We start from the raw sequence: 12,390 nt of genomic DNA, 5'->3' as shown, positions 1-12,390 counted from the left end.
CTAAGCTCCTCCGACAGCTTCATTTGGCTGAAGAGCAGGATAAAAACGCCTGGCATCAATAAGGAACATTCCCACCATCCTGGGAACATGGTGGCGCTGCCCTGTCCCCTGCATGTGAATATGTCTGAAGCACAGCACACAAATGCCTGTAATGAATCCATTCTTTGGCTGACTTTCTTCTCTCTCCCTCCCTCCCCATCCCCTGTTTTTATGATGAATTTGCAAACTAATCATCATCACCTTTCACTCAGATGCCTCATTAAAAGCCCCAGGGCTGCAGCTCAGTGGTGGAACACCTGCTTTGAATGCAGAATGCCCAAGATTCAATCCCTGGCACCCCTGCACCTCCCTGGCCGAAACAAGAGTCCAATTCTAAAAGAGAGGCTCTGAGTTCGAGACAGCTTGCAAGCACAGTCCCTCAGTTTCAGAGGGGTGGAGCCTCTGCTAGAGAGTGAATTCAGAGGTGCAAATATCCTCTGTGGATGAACCGAAATATTGCCACTCCCACACATGCTTCACCTGACCTTTCCATAGCTTATGTAAGTGCAAGACAGACACACCTTTTGCAAGGGTTTGGATTGCCGTCGTTAAAATCCACTTTTGTCTAGAGGCTGGGAGTTCCCCAGGTTACATTGCAACACCTGGATTAAAAGGGTTTGACCATGGCAGCATCTTCAGTGTGCTGATAGCATGTATGGAACATAATAAGTAGTTTTATACTGAATCAGACCACTGGGCAGACCTGATTTATTATTGACTATGCTAATTGGCCGTATCTCGCCAGGATTTGGGGCAGAGAGTCTCTCCTGACCCTATACTGGAGATGCTATTTGGACTTGAAGTGCTAAGATGCTATGAAGTGGACAAGGAAAGGACAAGGAAGTTGTAAAATTAAGATATCAGTTCCTCTGAGAGCCAGTGTGGTGTAGTGGTTAAGAGCGGTAGACTTGTAATCTGGTGAACCAGGTTCGCGTCTCCGCTCCTCCACATGCAGCTGCTGGGTGCATAGCTGCCAAGTTTTCCCTTTTCTCGCGAGGAAGCCTATTCAGCATAAGGGAAAATCCCTTAAATAAGGGATAACTTGGCAGCTATGGCTGGGTGACCCTGGGCTAGTCACACTTCTCAGAAGTCTCTCAGCCTCACTCCCCTCACAGAGTGTTTGTTGTGGGAGAGGAAGGGAAAGGAGAATGTTAGCTGCTTTGAGACGCCTTAGGGTAGTGATAAAGCGGGATATCAAATCCAAACTCCTCCTCCTTCTCCTCCTCCTCCTTCTTCTTCCATCCAGAAATATAGCACAGAACCAGGAACATAGGAAACCATGATCCCCCGCCCCCCAAATGGAGAATTGCCTCTGAACATGTGCAGATTGGCCTTTACATATCGCTTGAGTATCCACAGACAGTTTGGGGTGAGTTTCCTGTTCAGAGAGTTTGTCTTTTAGAAGGGGCTATGCCCTGGCTGCCCTCTTGTTAGAAACTGAACACCAACTAATGAGCAGTTGTGAGGGGCAACCTCTCACCTCCCAGAGAATGAGCTGTGTAGTCGAGAATCTCTTGCTCGCAACTGTGGGAGACATTGATTCCTATCATGACGACAGCCAGGTTGAACCGTCACCAACTGCAACTCAGAAGGAGAGCTTTCTGGATCAGGCCAGCGGCCCACCCAGCCCAGCATCCTGTTCTCACATTGGAGAAACCTGCAAGCAGGATCCGAGCACAAGAGCAACTCTCCCCTCCTGTGGCTTCCAGAAACTTTTCTCTAAACTACAAAGCCCCAAATGCTGCAATCTTTTCCCATAGGGGGGGAGTCGCTCCACCCCCTTTATCATCTTGTTTGCCCTTTGCTGAACCTTTTCCAACTCTGCGACACCCTTTCTGAGCTGAGGCAACCTGAACTGTTCGCAGTATTCCAAATGCGGTTGGAAACCTCTGGAGCAGGGGTTCCCAACAAAATTTTCTCGAGGACCCCTCATCGAGCCGCTATTGTGACAAGGACCCCCATTAATTCCTAATCCTAAAATTAAAAAGTGAGAGCCAAATTAAGAGTCTTTTTATATTTTATATTTATACGTTTTTTACAGTTCTTCCTCTTCATCTGTAGGCCTTTGTCGTTTTAACGAACCACTTTTAAACCAACGGTCCATTTTTAACTACGCAAACTGTAGCTTCCGCGAAAAACAACACTTTGTTTACAAACACTACTGTTTTGCAAAGAGGCAGCACGTGCCAGGGAGGAGGGAGGGGAATGGAGAAGACAGGGTACCTGCGCAGTAGCGCACAAATGAAGCCGACGCGCGCAAAGCATCTTGGGGAGGTGAGCGTTAGTAGAATGCGCGCGCTGCCTCTTTGCAAAACAGTAGTGTTTGTAAAGCGCCACCTAACGGCATACAGCAGAACTACTGCCTCTATCTAATTCTAGTTTTGCGCTAGACTCTGCTCATGCAGGAAGCGGCCAAAACAAAAAATCTGTTATCATACGAAATATATTTAATATATTTTTTATTCTAATAGCATCTTGCGGACCCCTCTGGCATAGCTCACGGACCCCTGGGGGTCCCCGGACCACCTGTTGGGAACCACTGCTCTGGAGGGATTGGGGAAGGCTGAGCTGACTCTTAACAAAAGGGGGGTGGTCAATCTGCCCTGCCAGGCTGAACCACTGCCTTTTGATCTCAGGGGAATAAGCCAAGATGTCACCTTCCTAGAGCCCCTCCCTGGCTTCTGGGGAGGTTTTAGCAGGTGTTTCCAGGGAAGGCTAATCTGCCCATCCCACACTAATAGCTTTGTATTGCTCCACCCAGCAAAGAACTGATACTGAGGCCAAGGCAGGGGATTTATGTAACCTGCAGGTGAAAAGGGAACGCCTATCCGTGCCAGCCTGACTGCTTCTTTTGCCTTATGATTATTGCACAGAAACGTGCCAGTCCTCTTCCTCCTCTCCCCTTAGCTAGGGCCTCCTGATCAGCTCCAGATGTGCTTTAAACAGCTGGCATTGAGGAAGAGCTTCCCTTTTTATTTTTACTGCTCATGGTTGTGGGCCTAACTTGTAAGATGATCCTTTGAGACTGGGATTGTCTAGGCCAGGCATGGCCAAACTCGGCCCTCCAGCTGTTTTGGGGCTACAACTCCCATCTTTCCTAGCTAACAGGACCAGTAGTCAGGGATGATGGGAATTGTAGTCTCCAAACAGCAGGAGGGCCAAGTTTGGCCATGCCTGGACTCTAGGCTGTCCCCCACCCCCATTATCATTTAAAGTGTAGTCTTAGCAAGAGTGCAGTGGAAACACCGATGAGTGCTTGAGGCTTCCTGCTCGCAACATCCCCTGTCTGCCTTTAATAATATTTGGAGTGGATTAAGACAGAACTTTGACAGCCTAGACTACAATTCCCATCCGCTTCAGCCAAGCACTGTGGACAGTATGGAAGTCTGAGAGGGTGGCTGCCTCCACATGCGATCTATGCATGACCCCATAAAAAGTGAGGTCTGCCCCCCTTCCCTCGTTTCCCCACTAACTAACCCCGATAGGTATGTTCTCCTTCCACTGAGAACCAGCTTCTGGAAACAGTAGGAGGAGAGAGTTGCGCTCGTGTGCATGCTCTTTTTGTGATTTACTGGCACAAGGAAACTGAGGAGTGGAAGACTGGACAGATAAACGAAAGGACTCATTCATGGAGTGCATAATCTGTGGAACTCCCTCCCACAGGAGGCAGTGGTGGCTGTCAATACGGATGGCTTTAAAAGAGGGTTAGTTAGTCAAATTTGTGGAGGATAATATGGATGGCTACTAGCCAAGATGCCTAATCTCTGCCTCCACAGGTGGAGAAGGCAGCAATGCTTCTGAGTACCAGATGTTGGAAACTGCAGGAGTTGCTCTCAGGCTCTGTTTATGGGTTTCCCATGATGGGAATCTGTTTGGCTACTTTGGGGACAGAACTCTGGGCTAGTTGGTCCACTGGCCTGATCCAGAAGGCCTCTTATATTCTTACTGGATACCGAAGACCTTTTTATTTCCAGCAGGCTTTTCTTTTAAAAACAAAAACAAAATTGCCTTTTATTATTCATTTTGTATATCTATTTCATTCATAACTCACTTCCTTCAAGGCATCTTGAAGTGATTTGCAATCTAGTAGAAATGTATGTTAAATCAATGGCACCCTACGCCCCTTTAAAATGTGGGGTGGGTTTTTTGGGGGGGCGTGTTGGGTTGTTGTTTTTATTTTGGTTTTATATTTTGATTTTGTTGTGTGAACCGCCCTGAGATCTCCGGGTATAGGGTGGTATATAAATTCAATAAATAAAAAATAAATGCTTAAAGTCAATTGGAAAACAAAGGGAAAACAGTTACGTAGAAAGCAACTACAACAACCCATTCCGCATTTATAAAAACTCCGTCTTTCAGTGCAGCCGCACCAACCTTTGGAACTCCCTGACTATTGACATCATTCAGCTGTCTTCGCTGTATTCCTTTTGGCGCCTGCAAAGAACCTTTTGGTTTTGAGAGCCTTATGTTGATGCATGTTTTAACCTGTTCTTAGCTGAATGTCAATTTGAATTTTTTGAACGTTTCAGTTCCCCCCTCCCCTTACTGATTATTTCATTGTTTCATCCTTTTCGTAAACTGCTTTAAGTTTCTTAAATCAAGCGGTTTATAAATTGTATGAAATAAAATAACTTCACTTTCAAATTCATCACGAATAGCACCAGGGGGTAACGGCCTCCACTTCAAAGTGTGGTTGGAAGGGAAAGCCTTCCACAAGCACTTAAAATGCAACAAAAGTAGAGACCCCTGCCTGGTATATAACAGCAGGGAGTTCCTAAGGGCAGATATCACTGCATTATTCTGGCATCATGCGGCTTAATACATTATAAGCCGCCCTGAGCGGTATGTTTACACTAGAAGGGTGGGATATAAACACTCTTAAACAAATGAAATAAGCTGAAATTAAAGGTTCCAGGGTGGCTATAAACCTGCAAGCCTGGATCTGCTCTGCCTTTGCTGTGATCCAGCAAGGCAACTCTCTTGTGTTCTCAACGGGCGTGAACCGAGAAGGAAACCGGTGGGCACCCTGCCAGGCTCATGCCAACAGGGCTGGGACAAAAGGATGGGAAACAGCGTCCAGATCCGGAACCGCAGTTCCTGGTCTGAGCTGCAGTGCCTCTTCCACTGGCTTTGTTCGTGCCCCTCATTTGGGTGGCAGTGGAAGGGGCAGGCCGGTCTTGGCTCCCAGATTGTTCTGACAGCCTTTTTCTTGAGGCATAAGGGGGAGAAACCCACGGGAGTAGCACCCAAAACCATTCATCAAATGCACTGAGCGCCATTCAGCACTTGCTGGTTCCTAGAAATCCAAAAGGAGCAGCAGTGTGGCAATGTAGTCGGAGAGGGTCTAAGGTCAGCATGAGCAGAGTAGAAGAATAAAAGGCAAATCGTCCCTAAATTAAGGTCCCTTTGTTACTGTTAATTGCCTGGGTGCATGAGGAATTCATTCCTCCAGGCAGCTGGCTACACTTCAGTCACAGAAGCCTGAGAGTAGGAACCTTGAGAGGCTGTTTGTATGTCCCCCTCTGTGCGAGAAACTTAGAACTGTTTGACCGTGGAACCTTAGAAGGCGGTGGACTCCATTGGGGGATTTTTAAGCAGAAGCTGGATGGCCATCGGTCAGGGGTTATTTTGTTGTGATTCTGCACTGCAGGGGTTGGACTAGATGACCCTTTGGGGTCCCTTCCAACATGACAATTGTATGATTCTGTTATTGCAGCCCTGGGCACATCTATGTAGGAGTAAGGCCCACTGAACTCAAGAGGTTTTTCTGCAGAGTAAACCTACACCGGCTCTTGATCCCACCCCAACCCCCAGGGGTAGCATAGTCTGGCTTTTAGACCTAGCTTAGCCTCAGGAGCTGATTTCAATGCCAAGGAAGATTCCTGGACTCTGAGAAGCAATAATAAAGGACAGAGTGCGACCCTGAGCACATGCAGAGTCCCTCGTTGCTGGCTGGAACTGTAGCCAGCTCCTTTCCCTCACACATCTCAGATTAGCCGGTAGGGCTCTCCCTGTTAGGCAGTGTAGCACAGGCAGGTTTGGGATCTAGCCCCTCTTGCGCATGTGCAGAGTGCATTTCCACACACACCCCAGACACTTGGCATGTGTTTCTTATTTCATAAAATTTACTCTTGATTGTAAAAAAGGCAACAACCTCGAAGCATTTACAAAAAATATAAAGCTATAATATTACCAATATGAAGAACTAATAACAATAATTTAAGACTTACAGAAAGTTAAAATAAGAATAGACTAAAAACAGATTAGAACTTGCATCAACTTTCTAAGAATCTGGCTAGGCTTGTCTAAACAAAAATGTTTTTAGCAGGTGCTGAAAAGTGTACCGCGAAGGTGCCTGTCAACAGGCAGGGAGTTCCAAAGTGCAGGATCGAGTTCTTACAAATGTGGAACCGGGATTATGTGGCCCCTGTCGCAGTGCCAATTCTCCCGCTCGAAGTGGTCAAGTGGGCATATATGGGATAAGGTGATCTCGCAGGTGAACTAGTCCCAAGTTGTTAAGGGCTATTTATTCACAAAGAGCAACACCTCGAACTTGACCTGATAGAAAATCAGCAACCAGTGCAGATCTCTGAACACAGGCATTACATGCTGACAAGGCGTCTCTCCTGGCAGCAATTGTGCTGCAGCATTCTGCACTGACTGCAGTTTCCGGAGGGAAGCCTCACAGAGAGCACCTTGCACTAATCCAGTCTTGAAGTAACTGGTGCATAAACACTACTCTGGCTATGCTTTCCCGGTCCAGGAATGGCTGTAGCTGCCGAACCAATTGCAGATGACTAACGATGTAAATCAGAGCTTTCCAAACTCTGTCGCGACACATTAGTGCATGGGAAGGCAAACTAAGGTCCGCGGGCTGGATCAGGCCCAATTGCCTTCTGGATCCGGCCTGCTGACAGTCTGGGAATTGCCGCGCGGATCACCAGTGCGTGTGCATTCTTTCCCTCACACGGCGGCGCCTCCGCCTCCTCCCTCCCTCCTCCTGACTTCTCCCCGCCCTGCCTAGAGGAGGAAGGGGGCTGCAATTTGTTGGTGCCAGCAGCAGCAGCGCTCAAGCGGCCACCACTTTTAGCAGCCCCTCTCCAGAGCCCTTTCACGTGCCTCTCATCGCCCCTACGCCACCGCCAGCCCCTGCCGCTCGCAAGACACAGGTAAGCAGCCACGAGGGCTTGTGGTGCTCTGGCATCATTCCCCCCTCCCTGCAAAAAAATATAGTCTGGCCCCCCCACAAGATCTGAGGGACAGTGGACCAGCCCCCTGCTGTAAAAGTTTGCTGACCCCTGCATTAGTGTGTCGGCTGCAGTGTGTAGATGCGTTCCTCGATATGTGTCCGTATCTCTCATAAGGGGTTAGTTTAACCTCGGGTTTGCTAGTGAAACTGAATTACTGTGTCGCGAAATGATGCATGTCTAAAAAAGCGTGTCACCAACATGAAAAGTTTGGAAAGTTCTGATGATGTAAAGATTAAGCAATACTGAATTCCCTGTTGCGAGGAATGTCTCTTGCTCCAGTTTGCGCTGGGCGTGAGAGGAGTTTGTCCTTAGAGGCAAGGAACCTCCTGACTCTGTCGGCTGTTTGCATTCCTCTGGGTAAGGCTCATAACCACAACGCAAAAGGCTTTCTTGCCGCTGCCACAAACTGATCTTCCCGGGGGCAGTGACCGGCAGGCGAGACACAAATAATGACAAGGTGGAGCCTGGCCTGGCCATTTCTGCCTGGGTACCAAATATAGACCCCGCCAGCCTGCCCCACCAGCAATCAGACAAGACCCTGGCGAGGCTTGGCTATTCTGAGTAGCTGGTTTTCACCCCCTGCCTTGCCCCACTGTGCTACCCTCTGTCTGCCTGCCCACGACTGCTGCCATCTCATTGCTGTCTGATCCCCACCCCCCACCCAAGCTGAGGGACGGTGACTAGACAGAAGGGCTGCCCCCTCTTTCCAACAAAGTGCCTTCCTCCCATGGGGAAGCCGAAATGAGGAAGGGCCACCATAGCTCCGTGGCCCCTACTTCGCATGCTGAATGCCCCGGGTTCAAGCCCCAGTGGCAACTCCAGGCACAGCTGCAAATTTAGGGGTTCTGGATCACTCAGTTGGGAAGCAAATATGGTCTGTGGTTCATCACTAGCACAGCAGTACAAGGCAGGACAGGACTACTACTATATGATTGCCATCTTCAAATATCTGAAGGGCTGTCACATGGAAGATGGAGCAAGCTGGTTTTCTGCTGCTCTGGAGGGTAGGACCCAAAGTAGTGTCTTCAAACGGCAAGAAACTAGATCCCAACTAAACCTTAGGAAGGATGTTCTGAGGGTGAGAGTTCTTTGGTGGTGGAACAGACTCCGTCGGAAGGAGGTGGGCATAGCCAGCCAGAGAGGGGTGTTTGTTTGTTTGTTTGTTTGGTTTGGTTGTTTGTTTGTTTTGCAATAGGGCCTATGAAAAGTGCATGTTGGAGCAGCAGAAAAATCTGAGGGTTTCAAAATGCAAAATATCGTTGTGACGCTGACACACCACTGCTCTGCAATTTTCACAGATCCAGTTATCAGCCGTAACTTCTCGGTCACAGCTTCCAGACAGCCATGGATCCCAGAACCTATCTTGAGATATCAGCCAGTAAAGCACACACACAGGGATTTAGTATTATGCTCCTCCCCGCAGTACAGCCTTCCCATCTCAAGCCCCACACTGCAGTCACCATCCCTTTGGGTGAGAGCCAGCTTTAACCTGGCACATTCGACTATTGCCAGGTAGGGCGCTAGTGAAGCTGCAGGGATCTGTTCTCTACTCAGGATAGGCTGAATATACTGACAATAAACTTAACAAATAAATCCTGCATTTCCATTTGCTGGATGTTGCTGCTTTTTTAAAAACCCCGTTTGAACTTTTGACCTAAAATCCATGCCCCAAGTGCCTGCTCTGCTTGGTGTGTCTCAGGACTCATGGCAATGGAGCATGCTGAGGGGCAGGGCTTGAAATATTGGCGCTCTGAACCACTCACCACTTGCTCAGCTGATCCTGACCTAGTTTTGGAGAAGACTTTTTGAACACTGCTTAGGGTGGTCAGCTACATTTTGCTGGTGACTGCGAGGTTGTGATGTATATACAGGAACATATACTGAGTCCATTGGTCCATCTAGCTCAGTATTGTCTACATTGACTGGCAGCAGCTCTCCACTGCGTCTGGAGATGATGTTGGGGATTGAACCTGAGACCTAGTTCTGCATGCCACTCAGGTGTTCTGCCACTGAGAGCTACAACCCTTCCCCAAATGCACCTATATGTATGGATTACATCCGTGCTTAGTTAAATTTTTCACCCTTTCCTTTACGAGGGACCCATTGCTGGCCTCCGCCATGGATTCATTCTGCAGCCCACATCTTTTTTTTTCCAGGGCAGGTGGCATGTTCTGTACCTGGGACCTACCTTGCAGGGCTGTTGTGAGAGAGCAAAATGCATTGGTGGTTCTGCCGCATTTTGCACACTAAGAGGGGCACAGTAACTGTATCAACCCCTCTGCATCTTTTCTGGAATGTACCCCTGGGAGGTTCATATGGTGTTGTCATTATAACTTTAGGCGCCAGGTGAAAATGTTCCTCTTCAACCAGGCCTTGGGCTGATTATATCCAATGCCCTTTTAACTATGTAGGGGTGGGCCGAGGGGGTAATTGGTTTGTTCTTGTTTTTATTACCGGTATGTATTTTGTGGGTTTTTTTATCTTGTTTTTTTATGTTGTGAACTACACTTTCACCTACGGCTGGAGGGCAGTATATTATTATTATTATTATTATTATTATCATTATTATTATTATTAATCTTTATCATCATCTAGTCTAGTGGTTCCGAAAGGGGTGGCACGGCCCCCTGGGGGGTGGGATTACCAGGGGGGCCCCTAAGAGGCAAGGAGGAAGCAAAGGGGTGCTGAAGGTATAAACGGCTGCCAGACTCTGAAAAGCTGGTATCCCTGTGACAAAAGTCCATCCCTTTTGTTAATTAAACTAGTTTTAATTGGGTTTTGAATCAATGTGCAATTAATTGTCACTGTTTTTAATTGTATGGTCTTCCATAGGGGATCATGCAAATCGCTATTCTGATCAATGCTTTTTATTGGGGGGGGCACTGGGGTGGATGAGTTTATGGAACCGAAGGGGGCAGTGGCTCCCCCAGATTTGGGGGAAAATTGCTCTCGAAGTTTCCTTCCACTGCACCCCTATAGAAAGCGGGGTGGGTGGGTGACAAACCCAGGCCTCCTGTTCTCTGGATCTACTCCCCCCGCCCCTTTTCCTCGGAGATATATTTTGCTTAGTCATAAATAGCTGCCTTCCCTTAGCAGAGAGGGAGGCCTTACTCAACACCCCCATAACGTGGAGGGGCCATTTCAACCCAGCAAAGCCTATTTCTGTGTTTTGCTGCTGAATCACCTTCCTTATGATGCACGAAGCGAAATAGGAAGGAGCAGGGCTCGCGCCACTTTTGAGGGGTGAAGCCTAGTTAGGAAACCTCAGCTCTTCAGACAGATCCAGAGAGGCGGTCAGCAGTGATTCAGATCCAGGATCCGGGGGGATGGATCGGATCGGCTGGACAGGGAGACGGACACCGCCAGAGACATTTCTGGCTGTCTGGCTGGGGAGGGAGGGAGGGAGGTAGATCCTCCGACGTGTCTGACACAGCACTTTGATGTCACCGGCCAAGAACGCTGCAGCCATTCCAGGGCTCTGAGTCACGGTTTGGGGGCCGAGCCTGCAATTGGGCGCTTTCGCCTGCTGCTGACACATGCGCCTCGCCATTGCTCCGTTCGTTCGTTGGTTCGTTCATTCATTCATTCATCCGTCCAGCTGTTAAGGCTATGTTGTAACCCAATGAGGAAAGCAGGAGAAATGAGAAACGGTTTTTTTTCAAGGCGTGCATTTATTTCTCAACAGGGGAAGCAGGGGTTAATTGGGGTCAGGGTGGTGGGAAGCAGCACTGCCCGCGGTTTCTATCTCTAGGCAGTGAGGTGCAATGGTCAGAGCAAGAGAGCCACACGTGGCCAGCAGCTTTCTTCTTTCCTAAAGATTTTAAAATTGGGTTTACCTTCCAGCTCTACAGTACTATGATACTATTTTCGTAACTTATATCAGACCAGTTCTTATGACAACATAACTACATTGGTATCGTCTGAAATATTCAGTAACATTATGAGGCCAGGTATTATGAGAAAGGAGCAGATTGCCATACCCCCCATCCACCCTGAGGATGAAAATGGGGTGGGAATGTTTGTTTTTATGGGGTGTACTGGGAGAGGGTGCTTGGAGCTAAGGCGCCTGGGTTCTGTTCTTTGAGAAGCTGCAAGAGCATCTCCTGGGAGCTGAGGTCCCTTTGGCACCCACCCCAATAAAATATTTGAGGACCCCCCCCATTCGATGGGCATTGCCATTCAAGTGGTGTTTGTGTGCACCATGTCTTGTGATCAGTTATGTAGGGTGGGGCTTACCTGTCCCCTACCCCACCCCAAATGTTTAATTCAAGTTGGCACCCCTGTGCAAGAGGAAATGTGGGCTGAGACTTTCAGGAGGCAGGTTGCCTGGGCCCTACCCTCCTCTCTCTGAATCCCCCCCCCTCCTCAGGTTCTAGCTCTTGGAAGAATTTGGTATCAGTTGCCAGCGAGGAACAACAGAAGGGGCAATTGACTTAGAATCATAGAGTTGGAAGGGACCCAAGGGTCATCTAGACCAACCCTCTGCAATGCAGGAATCTCAGCTAAAGCACATTGACTCCTGCTTTGCTGGCTTCCCATTGGGGCATCTATCTGGACAGCAGGGGTAGCAGGGGGCTGGATTAGATGGACCTCTGATCAGGATCTGGGCTTCCTTAAGTCTTCTCTGGGTTTTCTTTCTCTGGCTGCCAGGGTGAAAGGGGATCTTCATGACCAAAGGGACCTTATTTAGCGGGACAGGCTTGTGAACATCACCCTCAGAGATCAAGCTGTAACTTGTGAAACTTAAGCCACCCGTTAGACCTAGAATAGTGGCCCTAGGAAAGAGTGCCTCTAAGCATGGCCTGAGTGCTCTTCTCCTCATCACATGAGCAGGCACATGCATACACAAACTCTCTCATCCTATTCATTAAGATCTGTGTGAGGTTCTCTACTTTTCCTCATGGTTAAATGAGGGGAGGCACCCCACCCCTCACAGAATGCCAGAAGAAAATTTCCCTTGCACACATTTTGTTTTCATTGCGTTTTTAATGAAGCATTTAAAAACTAACTGGCAGCGGGAATTCTTCAGAGGCAAGTTCCTGCCTGTGAGCTTACAACCGAAAAAAAAAATCTGCATTTCAAAGGGCAAAGAGTTTAAACA

The sequence above is a fragment of the Zootoca vivipara genome, chromosome 6 (assembly GCF_965207765.1).
Source record: "Zootoca vivipara chromosome 6, rZooViv2.hap1.1, whole genome shotgun sequence".
Lineage (NCBI taxonomy): Eukaryota > Metazoa > Chordata > Lepidosauria > Squamata > Lacertidae > Zootoca > Zootoca vivipara.
The sequence above is the reverse complement of the archived record's forward strand: the minus strand, read 5'-3'. Positions refer to the sequence as shown.